The 14416-nt window shown below is 45.3% G+C and overlaps 1 protein-coding gene across 2 annotated transcripts in view; it reads left to right on the forward strand.

Moving 5' to 3' along the window:
• The first annotated feature begins 740 nt into the window (after window positions 1-740).
• The window catches only part of LOC141253010 (uncharacterized), a 106357-nt gene continuing 92681 nt past the window's right edge, over window positions 741-14416 (forward strand). Inside the window, exon 1 of one of the 2 annotated variants that reach the window (XM_073670762.1) lies at window positions 741-855. The gene's annotated coding sequence lies outside the window, so the exon portion shown is untranslated. The remainder of the gene's footprint in view (window positions 856-14416) is intronic. The other variant, XM_073670763.1, reaches the window with a different exon arrangement.

Below are 14416 nucleotides of genomic sequence, written 5' to 3' on the forward strand. Positions count from 1 at the left end.
AATGGGCGAGTCTGATCCAGAATCCAGATCAAACTGTTAATGCTGCAATTTTTTTTCTTTATTTATAAACCACTTCATGTAAATTATACGTGCTATAGGAATAATAGCTATATATTTCTATGTTACGGGGGGGATAGTTTGTATGTAATGTCTGTAAATATTACTTGTATTTTCTGGACAAACAAATACATTTATGGAAACTGACAGAACATTTTTTGGACTTAAGCCCTACCCCGAAATACAGCACCTTGTACAATACAGCACGCTTAGGAAGCCTTTGCAGGTGTTTTTTGTTAATTATTTTAATTTACTGAGATAATGACTTTTGTGTTTTCATTGGCTGTAAGCCATAATCATCAACATTAACAGAAATAAACACTTGAAATAGATCACTCTGTCTGTAATGACTTTATATAATATACGAGTTTCACTATTTGTATTGAAGAACTGAAATAAATTAACTTTTTGATGATATTCTAATTTAGTGAGAAGCACCTGTACATACATACATACATGTCTACTCACCTTTGTGTTCCTTTTCCATTTAATGCAGTTTTTCCTGTAATATCTCTCTCATCTTATTGCCTTGAATATCTTTTCATTGTGTAGTAAAAAAAAGCAAGTCACCCTTGCGTCATCTGGTGCTGAACGCTGCAAAATGATGTCACACATCACCTCAAACATTCTGCTATGGCGTCACCTCATTCAGCATAACCCTGTTGCTAAGACAACGATTGTGTTTACAGTTGGAGGGAGCCACCTAGCGGTGGCACTCATCATTACACTAGTGTAAGACGGTAATGAGAGGAAAAGCTCTGATTTCCTGGTGACTTCTGTGTCCACTGAAAGAATCAGGTAAAAACCAAGATAATTAGTGGAGTTTATAGGAATCATCCTCTGTAAATTCTCATGCTGGTTATCTGCTGTTAGATCATGTAATAGTCACAGCTGCAGTTTGGAGTAAATGCGGTTTGATTCATACTAATGATGCATAATGTTACATTTCCAGCATCTTTTCAGCTCTTTTTTTTTAGATATAGATCAGTACAGAGTAAAAGCTGCAGGCTGAAAAGCTTTCAATGTAATGATTAAAAAGTTATTTTTTAAAAATAAATTTAGTGAATTGTAGTTCATGCAAATTCCTAACAATTTATTCAAAGTACTGATTTCTAACGAACCTGATTACTACACTTATTGCATTTGGTGTTTGGGAAAACCCTCACTGTCTCCAGGATTGGAGGATTCGAACCGGCGCTGCCCACCGCCAAGGTGTATTTGGATTGGGGCGCTGGGCAGGGAGTGTGGGAGGTGGGGGTATCATTGAATATTTCTGTAAGTGTTTTGCTCAGAACAGACTTGGGGCAGTTATTGTCACCTCAAGGTCTGATCCTCCAGACAGCAGTGTAATGTCCACACATGTTGTTGATGTTGTCAGTGTGATTAACATGCCTACTGATGGTGATGTGGGGGTGGGTGATGTAATGTGTCCCTCTCCCCTCCGGGGAGAGGGGATGATAAATCAAGCAAGGTGTACCAATGCCTTAGGGTGTGGCCAGCAAGCATGCTGGAACCTTTTGACTTCTGACAATGTCACTGAGGGGACAAACAGGGAGTAGACACAGCTGAGGGGGAGCATGCAATTGAAGGGAGGGCTGTCTCAGGAGAGGTAGGGTTCCCAGCTAAGGCCAAGTTAGTCAGTCTGGACCGGCGGGGGAGCCGAGGGGAACTGGGCACTACCCCTGGTTGCAGCGGCCGTCACGCGCAGTGGTAGCACTGGAATACCAGGGGTGCCTCGGGGTTCCGACTGCTTCCCCCTTTCCGACCAAGTGGCTGTGGGGTTAGACAGAAGCCAGGAGACAGGTCTCGGGGAACTGACAGGAGATGTGGTGGTCTCGTCTATTCTGGCCACATCCAGTCAAGGGTTTCAGGCGGCGTTGGAAATTGATAACAACCTGAAGGCTCTCAAGATGCAGGTGGCACAGGTTCCCTCGGACTCAGACTTCGAGCTTGTGGTCTGGGACCAAAGACGGCTGTACCTGGTGACGGTCCAGCAGGTTTCACAGGAGGCAAGGCCTAGGGACCGACAGTTAGTGCTACCTTATCCGTTTAAGGCAGAGTTGTTTCGGATTGCACATGAGATTCTGATGGCCGAACATCTAGGGGTCACTAAAACAAAGGCCAGGCTAGCCCAGCATTTCTATTGACAAAAGATGGGGGCCGATGACGCTGCCTACTGCTATTCTTGTGACAACTGTCAGAGGGTGGGGAAGGCGAGGCGGTGTGCCAAAGCCCCACTGGTAACTCTGCTCATTATTGAAGAGCCTTTCAGAAGAGTGCCTGTGGATCTGGTTGGACCACTGTCCACTGCAAGCGGCGCCGAGAAACGCTTTGTACTAATGGTAGTACACTATGCCCCCCGGAAGCAGTAGCCTTGTCGTCCATTCGGGCCGACATGGGGGCCACCGCCTTACTTTTGATGTTCTCCCAAGTGGGTTTTCCCCAGGAAATGCTCACTGACCGGGGAACCCAGTTCATGCTGCCGCTGATGGAGTCCCTCTGTAAGCAGATATAGGTGCAACATCTGGTGACCAGCCCTTACCACCCACAGACCAATGGCCTGTGCGAACTGTTCAATGGCACCCTGAAGCAATGCTTAAGATGTTGGTTGACTCCCACAGGTGCAACTGGGAACCGTATCTCCCACGCCTGCTATTTGCCTACCGGGAGGTTCCACAGGCCCCAACAGGGTTCTCCCCCTTTGAGCTCCTGTATAGGTGACGTGTGCGGGGGCTGCTGGCTCTGGTGAAAGAGGCCTCGGAAGGAGACTTAACCTCCCCTGGAGTGTCAGTCACCGAGTATGTTGTGTGCTTCTGGGACAAGATGCAAGCCTTGACTCCGCTGGTGCACAATAATGTGGTGCAAGCCCAGGTCGACCAGAAGCAATGGTACGACCAGAATGCCTGTGAGAGGACCTACCAGGTGGGTTAAAAGGTGTGGATACTGGTCCCCATACCCCAGGAGAATCTTCAGGCGGCCTGGGAAAGCCTTACCTTGTACAACACCTGGTCAACTGGACCACGCCCAGGGAAGGCGGAAGGCCTTCTACGTGAAAATGATGAAGGCTCATCATGAGCAGGAGGCCTCCGCCCTCCCCCTGTTCAACCTGCCAGAAGAGAGAGGGGGAGACCTTCCCAGATATGCTCGCCCAGGCTATGGCGGGTGGGACCATTGAGAATGTGGAGGTTTGCAACCAGCTCTTGTTGGCAAACGGTCCCAGCTGGGAAAAACCCTACACTGTTCCAGGGAGTTGCTCAACAACAAGCCTGGAAGGACCAAGTCGGCTGTCCATCACATGAACACCGGAGATCACCCCCCGATATGGCATTCAGCATATCTGGTCTCCCTGGAGGTGCAGTATCACATGCATCAGGAGATTGACTAGATGCTGAAGCTGGGGGTCATCTAAGCATCCAGCAGTGCTTGGACCTCGCCTGTAGTCCTCATCCCAAAGAACAACAGGACAACCAGGTTCTGCATGGACTACAGGAGGCTCAACGCGGGCATGGTCATCGACGTGTACCACGTTCCGCGCATCGATGACCTGAACAATCAATTGGCCGTGGCTAAGTACCTGAACATCATGGATCTGAGCTGGGGATATTGGCAGATTCCCCTGACCCGCGAGGTGCAGGAACACTCTGCCTTTATCACCCCATTCGGACTGTACGAGTCCACCATGATGCCGTTCTGCATGAAGAATGCTCCTGCCACTTTTAAGCAGATGGTCAACATGCTGCTCGAGGGACTTGAAGGGTACGCAGCAGCGTTCCTGAACAATATTGCTATCTTCAGTCCAACCTGGGAGGATCTTCTGGAGCATCTAACGCAGGTGCTCGGGTAGATTCCCCAGGCAGGCTTGACCATTAAGCCGGAAAAGTGCCAGCTAGGCCTGAGCGAGGTCTGGGGCACCAGGTTGGCAGGGGGGGGCTCTGAAACCAGAGCCCGGTAAAGTGGATGCCATTGCGTCCTGACCTACCCCCAGGATCAAGAAACAGGTGATGTCCTTCCTGGGCACCACTGGGTACTGTAGGAGTTTTGTTCCCCACTATAGTACCCTGGCAAAACCCCTGACGGACCTCACCAAGAAAAAGCTGCCCTCTGCAGTCGATTGGACAAACGACTGCGAGGTGGCCTTCCAGGCACTGAAGACCGCCATTTCCAGCTTCTCGGTACAACAAGCAGCCGACTTTACATGGCCGTTTCTAGTATACACTGACGCCAATGACTTTGGCCTCGATGCCATGCTCACCCAGGTTGACTCTACGGGCCAGGAACTGCCCGTTTTGTGCCTGAGCCAGAAGCTCCAGCCGAGGGAGGTGGCTTACTCCACGTTGGAGAAAGAATGCCTGGCAGTGGTGTGGGTTCTGCAGCGTCTGCAGCCTTATCTGTACGGGTGCCACTTCACCGTGGAGACAGACCATAACCCCCTAAGCTGGTTACACACTGTATCCGGATTGAATGGGAGATTGCTACGCTGGAGCCTGTCGCTCCAGCAGTACCACTTTGCCATTCGCCACAAGAAGGGCCGTGACCACAGTAACGCCGACAGGTTATCCCGACGAGGGGAAGTTGCGGCTGGCCACACAAGGGGAACACCAGAAAGTGCTGACCTCTAAAGGGGGGAGGTGTGAAGAATATGGGGGATATAATTTCATGCCAATCGACTGTATCATATCCAGTCCTTGATTATAGACCTCCTTCAAAGTGTGAAGCTGAGACAGGACATTTGGCTCAGCAAGTGGTTCAGCTTCAAAAGCTACAAAGTGGAAAAACTCACAACCCCAGCAGCCTAGCTGGTGCCAAGGCCTTCCTGGCAGGATGAACCCCTTCTGGGGGCCCAAGCTGCTTAACTGCTTAAAAAAAAAAGTTGAGATCTTGGGAACGGGCCGAACGCCCGCCTGAGTCTCGACCCGTTATAGTATCCCGGGGTGGGGAGATATGTAGAATGGCTCGTAGAAGCTAGGTAGCGAAGCTTTGTTTGGTGTCAAAGCGTAACGGGTACCCAGCCGAATCCAATGGTGCCAAAACCGTTGCCCTATGATCTTCCATTGAGAAGATTTGATCCATCATAGGTTTTGGATTTGCAGCTACCAGAGCCAACGGGAGGGAAACTAGGACCATCCCAGGGGTGGGAAAGGGAGTGACCGACCAAGGGGTTAAGTGCTCGTGCGAGGCTGTGGCCCTTCATTCACTTCTAAGGAAGGTCACGCCGTGTATCGTGTTGGAAGACACCAGAAACAGCTGGCACTCCACACCTCCCATGTGGCTGCTAGCAACAAGGCCTAACATCAAGCTGGTAACTGACTTTTGTATCATCTGCTTATACTTATTGTATTGCCACCTGTATTTACAAATCTGACAATTGTATATGTATAATCATTGTGTATATAGTGTTTTGTCTAGTATACCCTTAAGGAGATTAAATATCTAATTTAACCTTCGGCTGCTCTTTTATCTTGACCCATGAATCCACATGTCCGTGTTCTCGGTTTAACATCACATGCTACCGGGGCTGGTTTCTGGTCTCCCTCAACAGGCCAGGCATATATCTAATGAGGAAATAGTGGCAGTCCTACCAGTTTGGCAAGGCTCTGTTTCACTGGTGCTAATGAAAGGGATCTCTCAGCCTGTCAGGGTTGTGAGCGAGTATTGTGCCATGCCGGCAGTTGCGTAGGTCACCCTCTCTCACTCTACATGCCTCCCTGTGCCCGTGTGGACAAGGGGTGTCTGTGTAAAACTGTTCCAAACTTTCATAGGACTGCATAAGTCCTCCACTGAACCCCTATATGCCCCTAATTTTCTATAAAACACATTTTTTTTTGTTTTGGATTACACAAGCATTGTTTCTATAGAATATCTCTGTGCATATGGAGCAGTGCAAATAGGTAATGAGGAGGTTCCATGACCTCCAAGTTTCACATTGTGGCAATCTCAACACAAAGAGTTATTTTATGTCATGTATATGGTTTCTAATTATATCCCATAGCCTATGTTGTAGAGTGATGATTCAAATAATGTATGGAATTGTATAGGACATGATATTAAATGAATATTAGATTCATGTGATCAGATGAAAATCCTTCTCTTTTGTACAAGGTGATCCATTGTTACTAGCCGGGTTGACCTTTATTGACAGATTACGCATTCCATTACTGGAACACTCTCAGTATGAGTCATGCAACAAACAAGCCTTGAGCTGGGGGAAGGTATAGAAGAATCGCCACATTTAATATATTTTCCGTCACTATAAATCTTGTCATCAAAGCCTATTTATGTAATGGTATCAATCAATCCTGATATCTCAAACATACAATTCTGCAGGAAAAGTCATTCCAAAAATCTTCAGTTTAGGTGTAATCTTTTTTCTTACGTGATCCTCATGAACCAAAGCTGAACAGCAGAATTTTCGTATGATACCGTTACTGATGAAGCATCCTGCGAAACGCATGTAAAAGGGTTTAGAATTGGTAACTATAAAATGTCTATTTTTTCCTCTGAAATGCATTTATGAGTGATCCCTTCCATCTTTGACTCAGTGCTCATGTGTTCTGCTGCTGCCTTGCTAGATTAAGCACTTGTATCTTATATCTTTGGACACCTGGGGATGCATCGGAACTAGTGTTGAGCGAGTATGTTCTATTAACCCTTTCGCCGAGTATGCTCGGGCCGAGCTCCGAGTATTTACTGCTGCTCGGTGATATGGTTGAATCGCTCCCGTGTGCATGATTTGCGACTGTTTGACAGTTTTATTACATGTGAGGAATGTCTATTTCTTACACATTCCTCATATGTAATAAAGCTATCAAACAGTTGCAAATCATGCACACGGGAGCGATTTAACCTTATCACCGAGCAGCTGTAAATACTCGGAGCTCGGCCCGAGCATACTAGGACAGAACATACTCGCTCAACCCTAATCGGAACCCATGAACATTTGGTCTCTTATGCATACCTGAGAGTTGTTTTATATCTAATACTACACCCAGTCTTTTGAATTGTATATTACTCTACCTATTTGGAAATAAGCATTAGCACTTTAGTACATCTGGATTGATCTGTTATTTAATATTTCCCTATCTAGGGTACTATACCCCACTGAATTAGAAGTAAGCACTTGCACTTTATTATTCTCATATTTATCTGATTCACTATATTCATCTGTGTACCTCCTTATATTTATTTGTGTACCTCCTTACAAAGATCGATTTGTGATGGATCAGCTGCTATTTCTCAACACCCCCTGAGGCTGCGTGCCCATCATGTGTTTTTCAAGCGTTTTTGCTGTGGAATTTCCGCAGCGGAAACGCTTTTAAAACCCTTGGTAATACGTTCCCCATGGTCCCCAATGTTCTGTGCCCATGCTGCGGATTTTTCCGCAGCGGATTTTCTGTGCGGAAAGATCTGCAGCATGTCCATTATTTGTGCTTTTCTGCATGCGGATTTGCCTACTCAATGTATTTGAAAAACGCATGTCAAAACTCTTCAAAAACACGTGTTAAAATCCGCATGGACATGCGGCAAGGACATGCAGAAATGCTGCGGAAATTTTCTGCTTCAATTCTGCATCGTGGGCACATAGTGCCCATAAGGCTGACACATACAGTACAGACCAAAAGTTTGGACACACCTTCTCATTTAAAGATTTTTCTGTATTTTCACGACTTTGAAAATTGTACATTCACACTGAAGGCATCAAAACTATGAATTAACACATGTGGAATTATATACTTAACAAAAAAGTGTGAAACAGCTGAAAATATGTCTTATATTCTAGGTTCTTCAAAGTAGCCACCTTTTGCTTTGATGACTGCTTTGCACACTCTTGGCATTCTCTTGATGAGCTTCAAGAGGTAGTCACCAGAAATGGTTTTCACTTCACAGGTGTGCCCTGTCAGGTTTAATAAGTGGGATTTCTTGCCTTATAAATGGGGTTGGGACCATCAGTTGTGTTGTGCAGAAGTCAGGTGGATACACAGCTGATAGTCCTACTGAATAGACTGTTAGCTGCTTTTTTCTTGCCATAATACAAATTCTATAGTAAAGAAAAATGAGTGGCCATCATTACTTTAAGAAATGAAGGTCAATCAGTCCGAAAAATTGGGAAAACTTTGAAAGTGTCCCCAAGTGCAGTTGCAAAAACCATCAAGCGCTACAAAGAAACTGGCTCACATGAGGACCCCCCCAGGAAAGGAAGACCAAGAGTCACCTCTGCTTCTGAGGATAAGTTTATCCGAGTCACCAGCCTCAGAAACCGCAGGTTAACAGCAGCTCAGATTAGAGACCAGGTCAATGCCACACAGAGTTCTAGCAGCAGACACATCTCTACAACAACTGTTAAGAGGAGACTTTGTGCAGCAGGCCTTCATGGTAAAATAGCTGCTAGGAAACCACTGCTAAGGACAGGCAACAAGCAGAAGAGACTTGTTTGGGCTAAAGAACACAAGGAATGGACATTAGACCAGTGGAAATCTGTGCTGTGGTCTGATGAGTCCAAATTTGAGATCTTTGGTTCCAACCACCGTGTCTTTGTGAGACGCAGAAAAGGTGAACAGATGGACTCTACATACCTGGTTCTGGTTCCCACCGTGAAGCATGGAGGAGGAGGTGTGATGGTGTGGGGGTGCTTTGCTGGTGACACTGTTGGGGATTTATTCAAAATTGAAGGCATACTGAACCAGCATGGCTACCACAGCATCTTGCAGCGGCATGCTATTCCATCCGGTTTGCGTTTAGTTGGACCATCATATATTTTTCAACAGGACAATGACCCCAAACACACCTCCAGGCTGTGTAAGGGTTATTTGACCAAGAAGGAGAGTGATGGGGTGCTACGCCAGATGACCTGGCCTCCACAGTCACCAGACCTGAACCCAATCGAGATGGTTTGGGGTGAGCTGGACCGCAGAGTGAAGGCAAAAGGGCCAACAAGTGCTAAACATCTCTGGGAACTCCTTCAAGATTGTTGGAAGACCATTTCCGGGGACTACCTCTTGAAGCTCATCAAGAGAATGCCAAGAGTGTGCAAAGCAGTCATCAAAGCAAAAGGTGGCTACTTTGAAGAACCTAGAATATAAGACATATTTTCAGTTGTTTCACACTTTTTTTGTTAAGTATATAATTCCACATGTGTTAATTCATAGTTTTGATGCCTTCAGTGTGAATGTACAATTTTCATAGTCATGAAAATACAGAAAAATCTTTAAATGAGAAGGTGTCCAAACTTTTGGTCTGTACTGTATATATATCTATTTGACCACTAGGTGGGGATGTTATAACTTTCTTGCCCTGTTAAAGAAGTATACAATTGAAACTAGAAGTTTACATACACTGTATAATAAGACACATATGCATGTTTGGCAAATATTAAAAGTTATTGTAATCCTAATTGACCTAAAACGGGAAAGGTTTATTCTGATTTCATGTCAGATATTGAGAAAAACATGCATATGTGTCTTTTTATATAGTGTATGTAAACTTCTGGTTTCAACTGTATGTGACTTTCACTGTATGCTTTTTCTCCCCATGGGTCTTTAGTCAAGATAATTTGTGCTTTTTATGATTGTTGTGATTAGCATTTCTTGGGACTGACATAATATTCATACTTACCTATCTTCTCTGCAGTTCAACTCCTTTTTAATTGTTTTTATTTATTTGTTGTGATTATCTGTATCTTCAATAAAGGAATAATTTGTTCAAATATGGGGGTTTCTCTGTCCAGGTTGCGCCTTCCTCCTACTCTGCTTCCTCCACTGCCTCCTCATCCAATCACAGTAAGACCTGCACCACCAACTTCAGCACAGCTGGCTGTTCTGAAACTCATCTGTTTGGGAGACAAATCCCACACGTGCAGGAGTTGTGGACAGGGATCAAAAAGCAGACAGATGACTGGTTGGTGCCAGTGCAGCTCAAGGCCTAGCCGTTTTTACCCACATTCCTTGCCTGGCGCATGTGCTGAATTTGCTGGTGCAGAGCTTCTTTAAAAATTATCCACATGTCAGACCTGCTGATAAAAGTGGGGGCAGTTTGTGTGCGCGCCGGAGTTCTCATTCTGCTGCTGCTCGCCTGTCTGTGCTGCAACGTCACTTCTGCCTTCCTGCTCACCGCCTCATATGCAACGTACCAACAAGGTGGAACTCCACCTTCCATATGCTGGAGTGCCTGTGTGAGCAGCAGCAGGCAATAGTGGAGTTTCAGCTGCAACACAAACAGGTGAGTCGCTCTGCAGAACAACACCACTTCACCATACATAAGTGGTCCTACCTGCGGGACGTGTGCCGCGTTGAGTTTCTTTCGAATACTCCACAAACATGGCCAGCGTTGCTGACGCCATCATGAGCGTTACTATACCATTTCTATGCCTGCTGGAAAAAAAACAAACATTTCAGGCGATGATGGATGAGGTGGTGGCACAGGAGGAACAGGGACCATTCACACCATCATCAGGTTTGTCCACACATGGCTGGGTTCCTGTACCAACAGCGGCCAGGTACACAACTGTCCAGCCAGGGGACAGTTTTGGAGGAGGAGGAACCGCGTTCACAGCTGGGTAGCACTCAAATCATCTCACTGGCATCACTGGAGCATGGCTAGGGGATATAGAGGACCGAAACCATACACCTCCCACCGAGGACAGCTTGTCGATGCCTCTGGGCAGCCTGGGACACATGAGCCAATTCATGCTGCTCTGCCTGTGCAACGACTGTTGAGTTGCTCGGATTGTTACCAGTGCTGATTGCTGAGTGGCCACCCTGCTGGATCTCCACTACAAGGGCAACGTACCATCATTACTTCCGTCACTGGAGCAGGATTGCAAAATGCGTAAATACAAGTGCACGCTGGTAGAGGCACTACTGACGGTGTTCCCACTTGACACCGGGGACTCAGTGGAAGAACAAGGCAGAGGAGGAGGAAGTCGTCAATGCAGCTGGAGAACCGCCACCACCTCAGAAAGCAGGGTTAGCATGGCTGAAATGTGGAAAAACTTTCTCAGCACGCCACAATATCCAGTACCACTATCTGATACAGTCCGTATTAACAGGAGGCAGCGTTACAATGACATGGTGGAAGGGTACGTGGCCACACGTCTCCCCGTACTAACTGATGGGTCTGCCCCATTTCACTTCTGGGTCTCCAAATTGCACACATGGTCTGGGCTTGCCCTTTATGCCTTGGAGGTGCTGGCCTGCCCTGTGGCAAGTGTACTGTCGGAATGTGTGTTTAGCACGGCAGGGGGTGTGATTACAGACAGGCGCACCGGCTTGTACACAGCCAACGTGGGCAAGCTCACATTCATTAACATGAAACAGGCATGGATCCTACAGGACTTGTCTGTACCTTTTGGCTGACTAGACAACTATATCAGCCACACCCAGCCATTGTTATACTCTATTTGACATTCATTTAATAGAACTAATGCAAAAGAGAAGAATTAGCTGGGTAGAATGACAAAGTGAGCAATTGTAAGTACACAGTGCTATATAATATGATGACTGCAATATATTAAGAGGATAAAAACTTTGATGAGCGTGCTTCTTTGACTATTGTTTTTTACATTACAGTTTTTGTCGGCAAGGGTGAATGTGCCTGTAAATGAGCACTAATCGACTATAGTCTACTTGCGTTCATTAACAGGCCAATCCTCATTGGGTGTGGATGGCGTGTCCAGTTCTACAAAGTGTAGAATGTGGAAAAAGAGACAATTGTATAGTGTTTTTGTAGTATTTCATTCTATTCAAATATCCCATTCACTTGCATTAATGTGGCAAATATTTCAGAACGCAGAATTTAGGTAAAAGTAGAGTATTGTGTTGGGGCCTTCTTCAGGAAGGTATATACACCTAAATTTGAATGTGCCATGACCAAAATCAGTGCATGTCAGACCAAATGAGAATCATGAGCTCAAAGGAACTGCCCAAGGAGCTCAGAGACAGAATTGTGGCAAGGCACAGATCTGGCTTAGGTTACAAAAGAATTTCTGCATTACTCAAGGTTCCTAATAGCACAGTAGCCTCCATAATCCTTAAATGGAAGAACTTTGGGACCACCAGAAGTCTTCCTAGACCTGACTGTCCAGCCAAACTGAGCAATCGTGGGAGAAGAGCCTTGGTGAGAGAGGTAAAGAAGAACCCCAAGATCACTGTGGCTGAGCTCCAGAGATGCAGTAGGGAGATGGGAGAAAGCTCCACAAAGTCAACTATCACTGCAGCCCTCCACCAGTTGGGCCTTTATGGCAGAGTGGCCCGACGGAAGCCTCTCCTCAGTGCAAGACATATGAAAGCACGCATAGAGTCTGCTCAAAAACACATGAAGGACTCCCAGACTATGAGAAATAAGATTCTTTGGTCTGATGAGACAAAGATAGAACTTTTTGGTGATAATTCTAAACGGTATGTGTGGAGAAAACCAGGCACTGCTCATCACATGCCCAATACAATCCCAACAGTGAAACATAGTGGTGGCAGCATCATGCTATGGGGTATTTTTCAGCTGCAGGGACAGGACGACTGGTTGCAATTGAAGGAAACATGAATGCGGCCAAGTACAGAGATATCCTGGATGAACACCTCTTCCAGAGTGCTCTTTATCTCAGACTTGGCCAAAGGTTCACCTTCCAGCAAGACAATGACCCTAAGCACACAGCTAAAATAACAAAGGAGTGGCTTCAGAACAACTCTGTGACCATTCTTGACTGGCCCAGCCAGAGCCCTGACCTAAACCCAATTAAGCATCTCCGGAGAGACCTGAATATTGGTGTCCAACAATGTTCACCATCCAACCTGAAGAAACTGGAGAGGATCTGCAAGGAAGAATGGCAGAGGATACCCAAATCCAGGTGTGAAAAACTTGTTGCATCATTCCCAAGAAGACTCATGGCTGTACTAGCTCAAAAGGGTGCTTCTACTCAATACTGAGCAAAGGGTCTGAATACTTATGACCATGTGATATTTCAGTTTTTCTTTTTTATTAAATTTGCAAGAATTTCTACATTTCTGTTTCTTTTCAGTCAAGATTCGGTGCAGAGTGTACTTTAATGAGAAAAAATGAACTTTTTGGAATTTACCAAATGGCTGCAATGAAACAAAGAGTGAAAAATTTAAAGGGGTCTGAATACTTTCCGTATCCACTGTACATAACTGTCTTTAAAGATGAACATGTCCACTTCAAGAAACTAGGCTTCGAATCACTTCCTGTCTCAGATACTTAAAGGGTTATCCACTACTTGGACAACTCCATCTTAAATGCTATAGTCCCCTATGTAAAATACAAAACCCTACATACCCTCCTTGTCCTGCACCGTTCAGCGCTGTGTATGTCGATGGTCATGTGACATTATTGCTGCAGTCAATCAGGGGCCGCTGATGGCGGTAGCACCCATGTGACACAATCAGTCGTGGCTGATAGGCTGCAGTTTTCACACTTCCCTCAGACATGACTGTTACATCTGAGCAAATTGTGAACGGTGCAGCCCATCAGCACAGTGCAGACATCACTGGAACATGTCCGTGAGGTGTGTGTTTTTTGGGGGATTTTTGTATGTATTTTACATGGGGGAGCATTTAAGAAGGGGTTGTCCAAGTAGAGGATGACCCCTTTAGCTGGGAAGGAAGTGGTGGGAAATTTTAGTTTCTTGAAGTTGATTTGTTCGTATTTAAAGACAGGTATGTAAAGTTTGACATTGTGTCTTTTTGATGGCAAAAAGGCATGATATCAGCAGATATTAATGTCAATTAACTGGGAAGCTAAGGATGGGATCTGGTGGCAGTTTACAAGATGGTATCTAGTGTCATAGTATGTAATTTCTACTACAATGTCATGTCATTCATAGTATGTGCCTTTGTGATTTAACCCCTTCACGATGTGGCCAAGTTCCAATTTTACATTTTCGTTTTTTCTTTACCTTCTTCCCAGAGCCATAATCTTTTTATTTTTCTGTCCACATAGAGATATGAGAGCTTGTTCTTTTGCAGGACGAGTTGTATTTTTGAATGACAGCAATCATTTTATCACATACAGTAGTGTTCAAAATAATAGCCGTCCAATATGACTAACCAGATTAATGTTTTTGGTATAAATTATATTACCACATGTCTAACAATTTACAGTTGGTGCAGTAGATTATAAGAAAACCACCAGACTCAGCATTCATGATCTTCATGTTTTGAGTCTGTGTATTTGAATAATTAATTGAAAGGGAATGTGTTCAAAATAATAGCAGTGTGGAGTTCAATTAGTGAGGTCAATCATTCTGTGAAGAAACAGGTGTGAATCAGGTGGTCCTTACTTAAGGGTGAATCCAGCACATGTTGTAAATGCATTTCTCCTCGAAAGCCTGAGAAATATGGGTTGTTTGAGACAT

The sequence above is a fragment of the Phyllobates terribilis genome, unplaced genomic scaffold (genome assembly GCF_046119375.1).
Source record: "Phyllobates terribilis strain yellow unplaced genomic scaffold, ASM4611937v1 Scaffold_2__4_contigs__length_985480577, whole genome shotgun sequence".
Lineage (NCBI taxonomy): Eukaryota > Metazoa > Chordata > Amphibia > Anura > Dendrobatidae > Phyllobates > Phyllobates terribilis.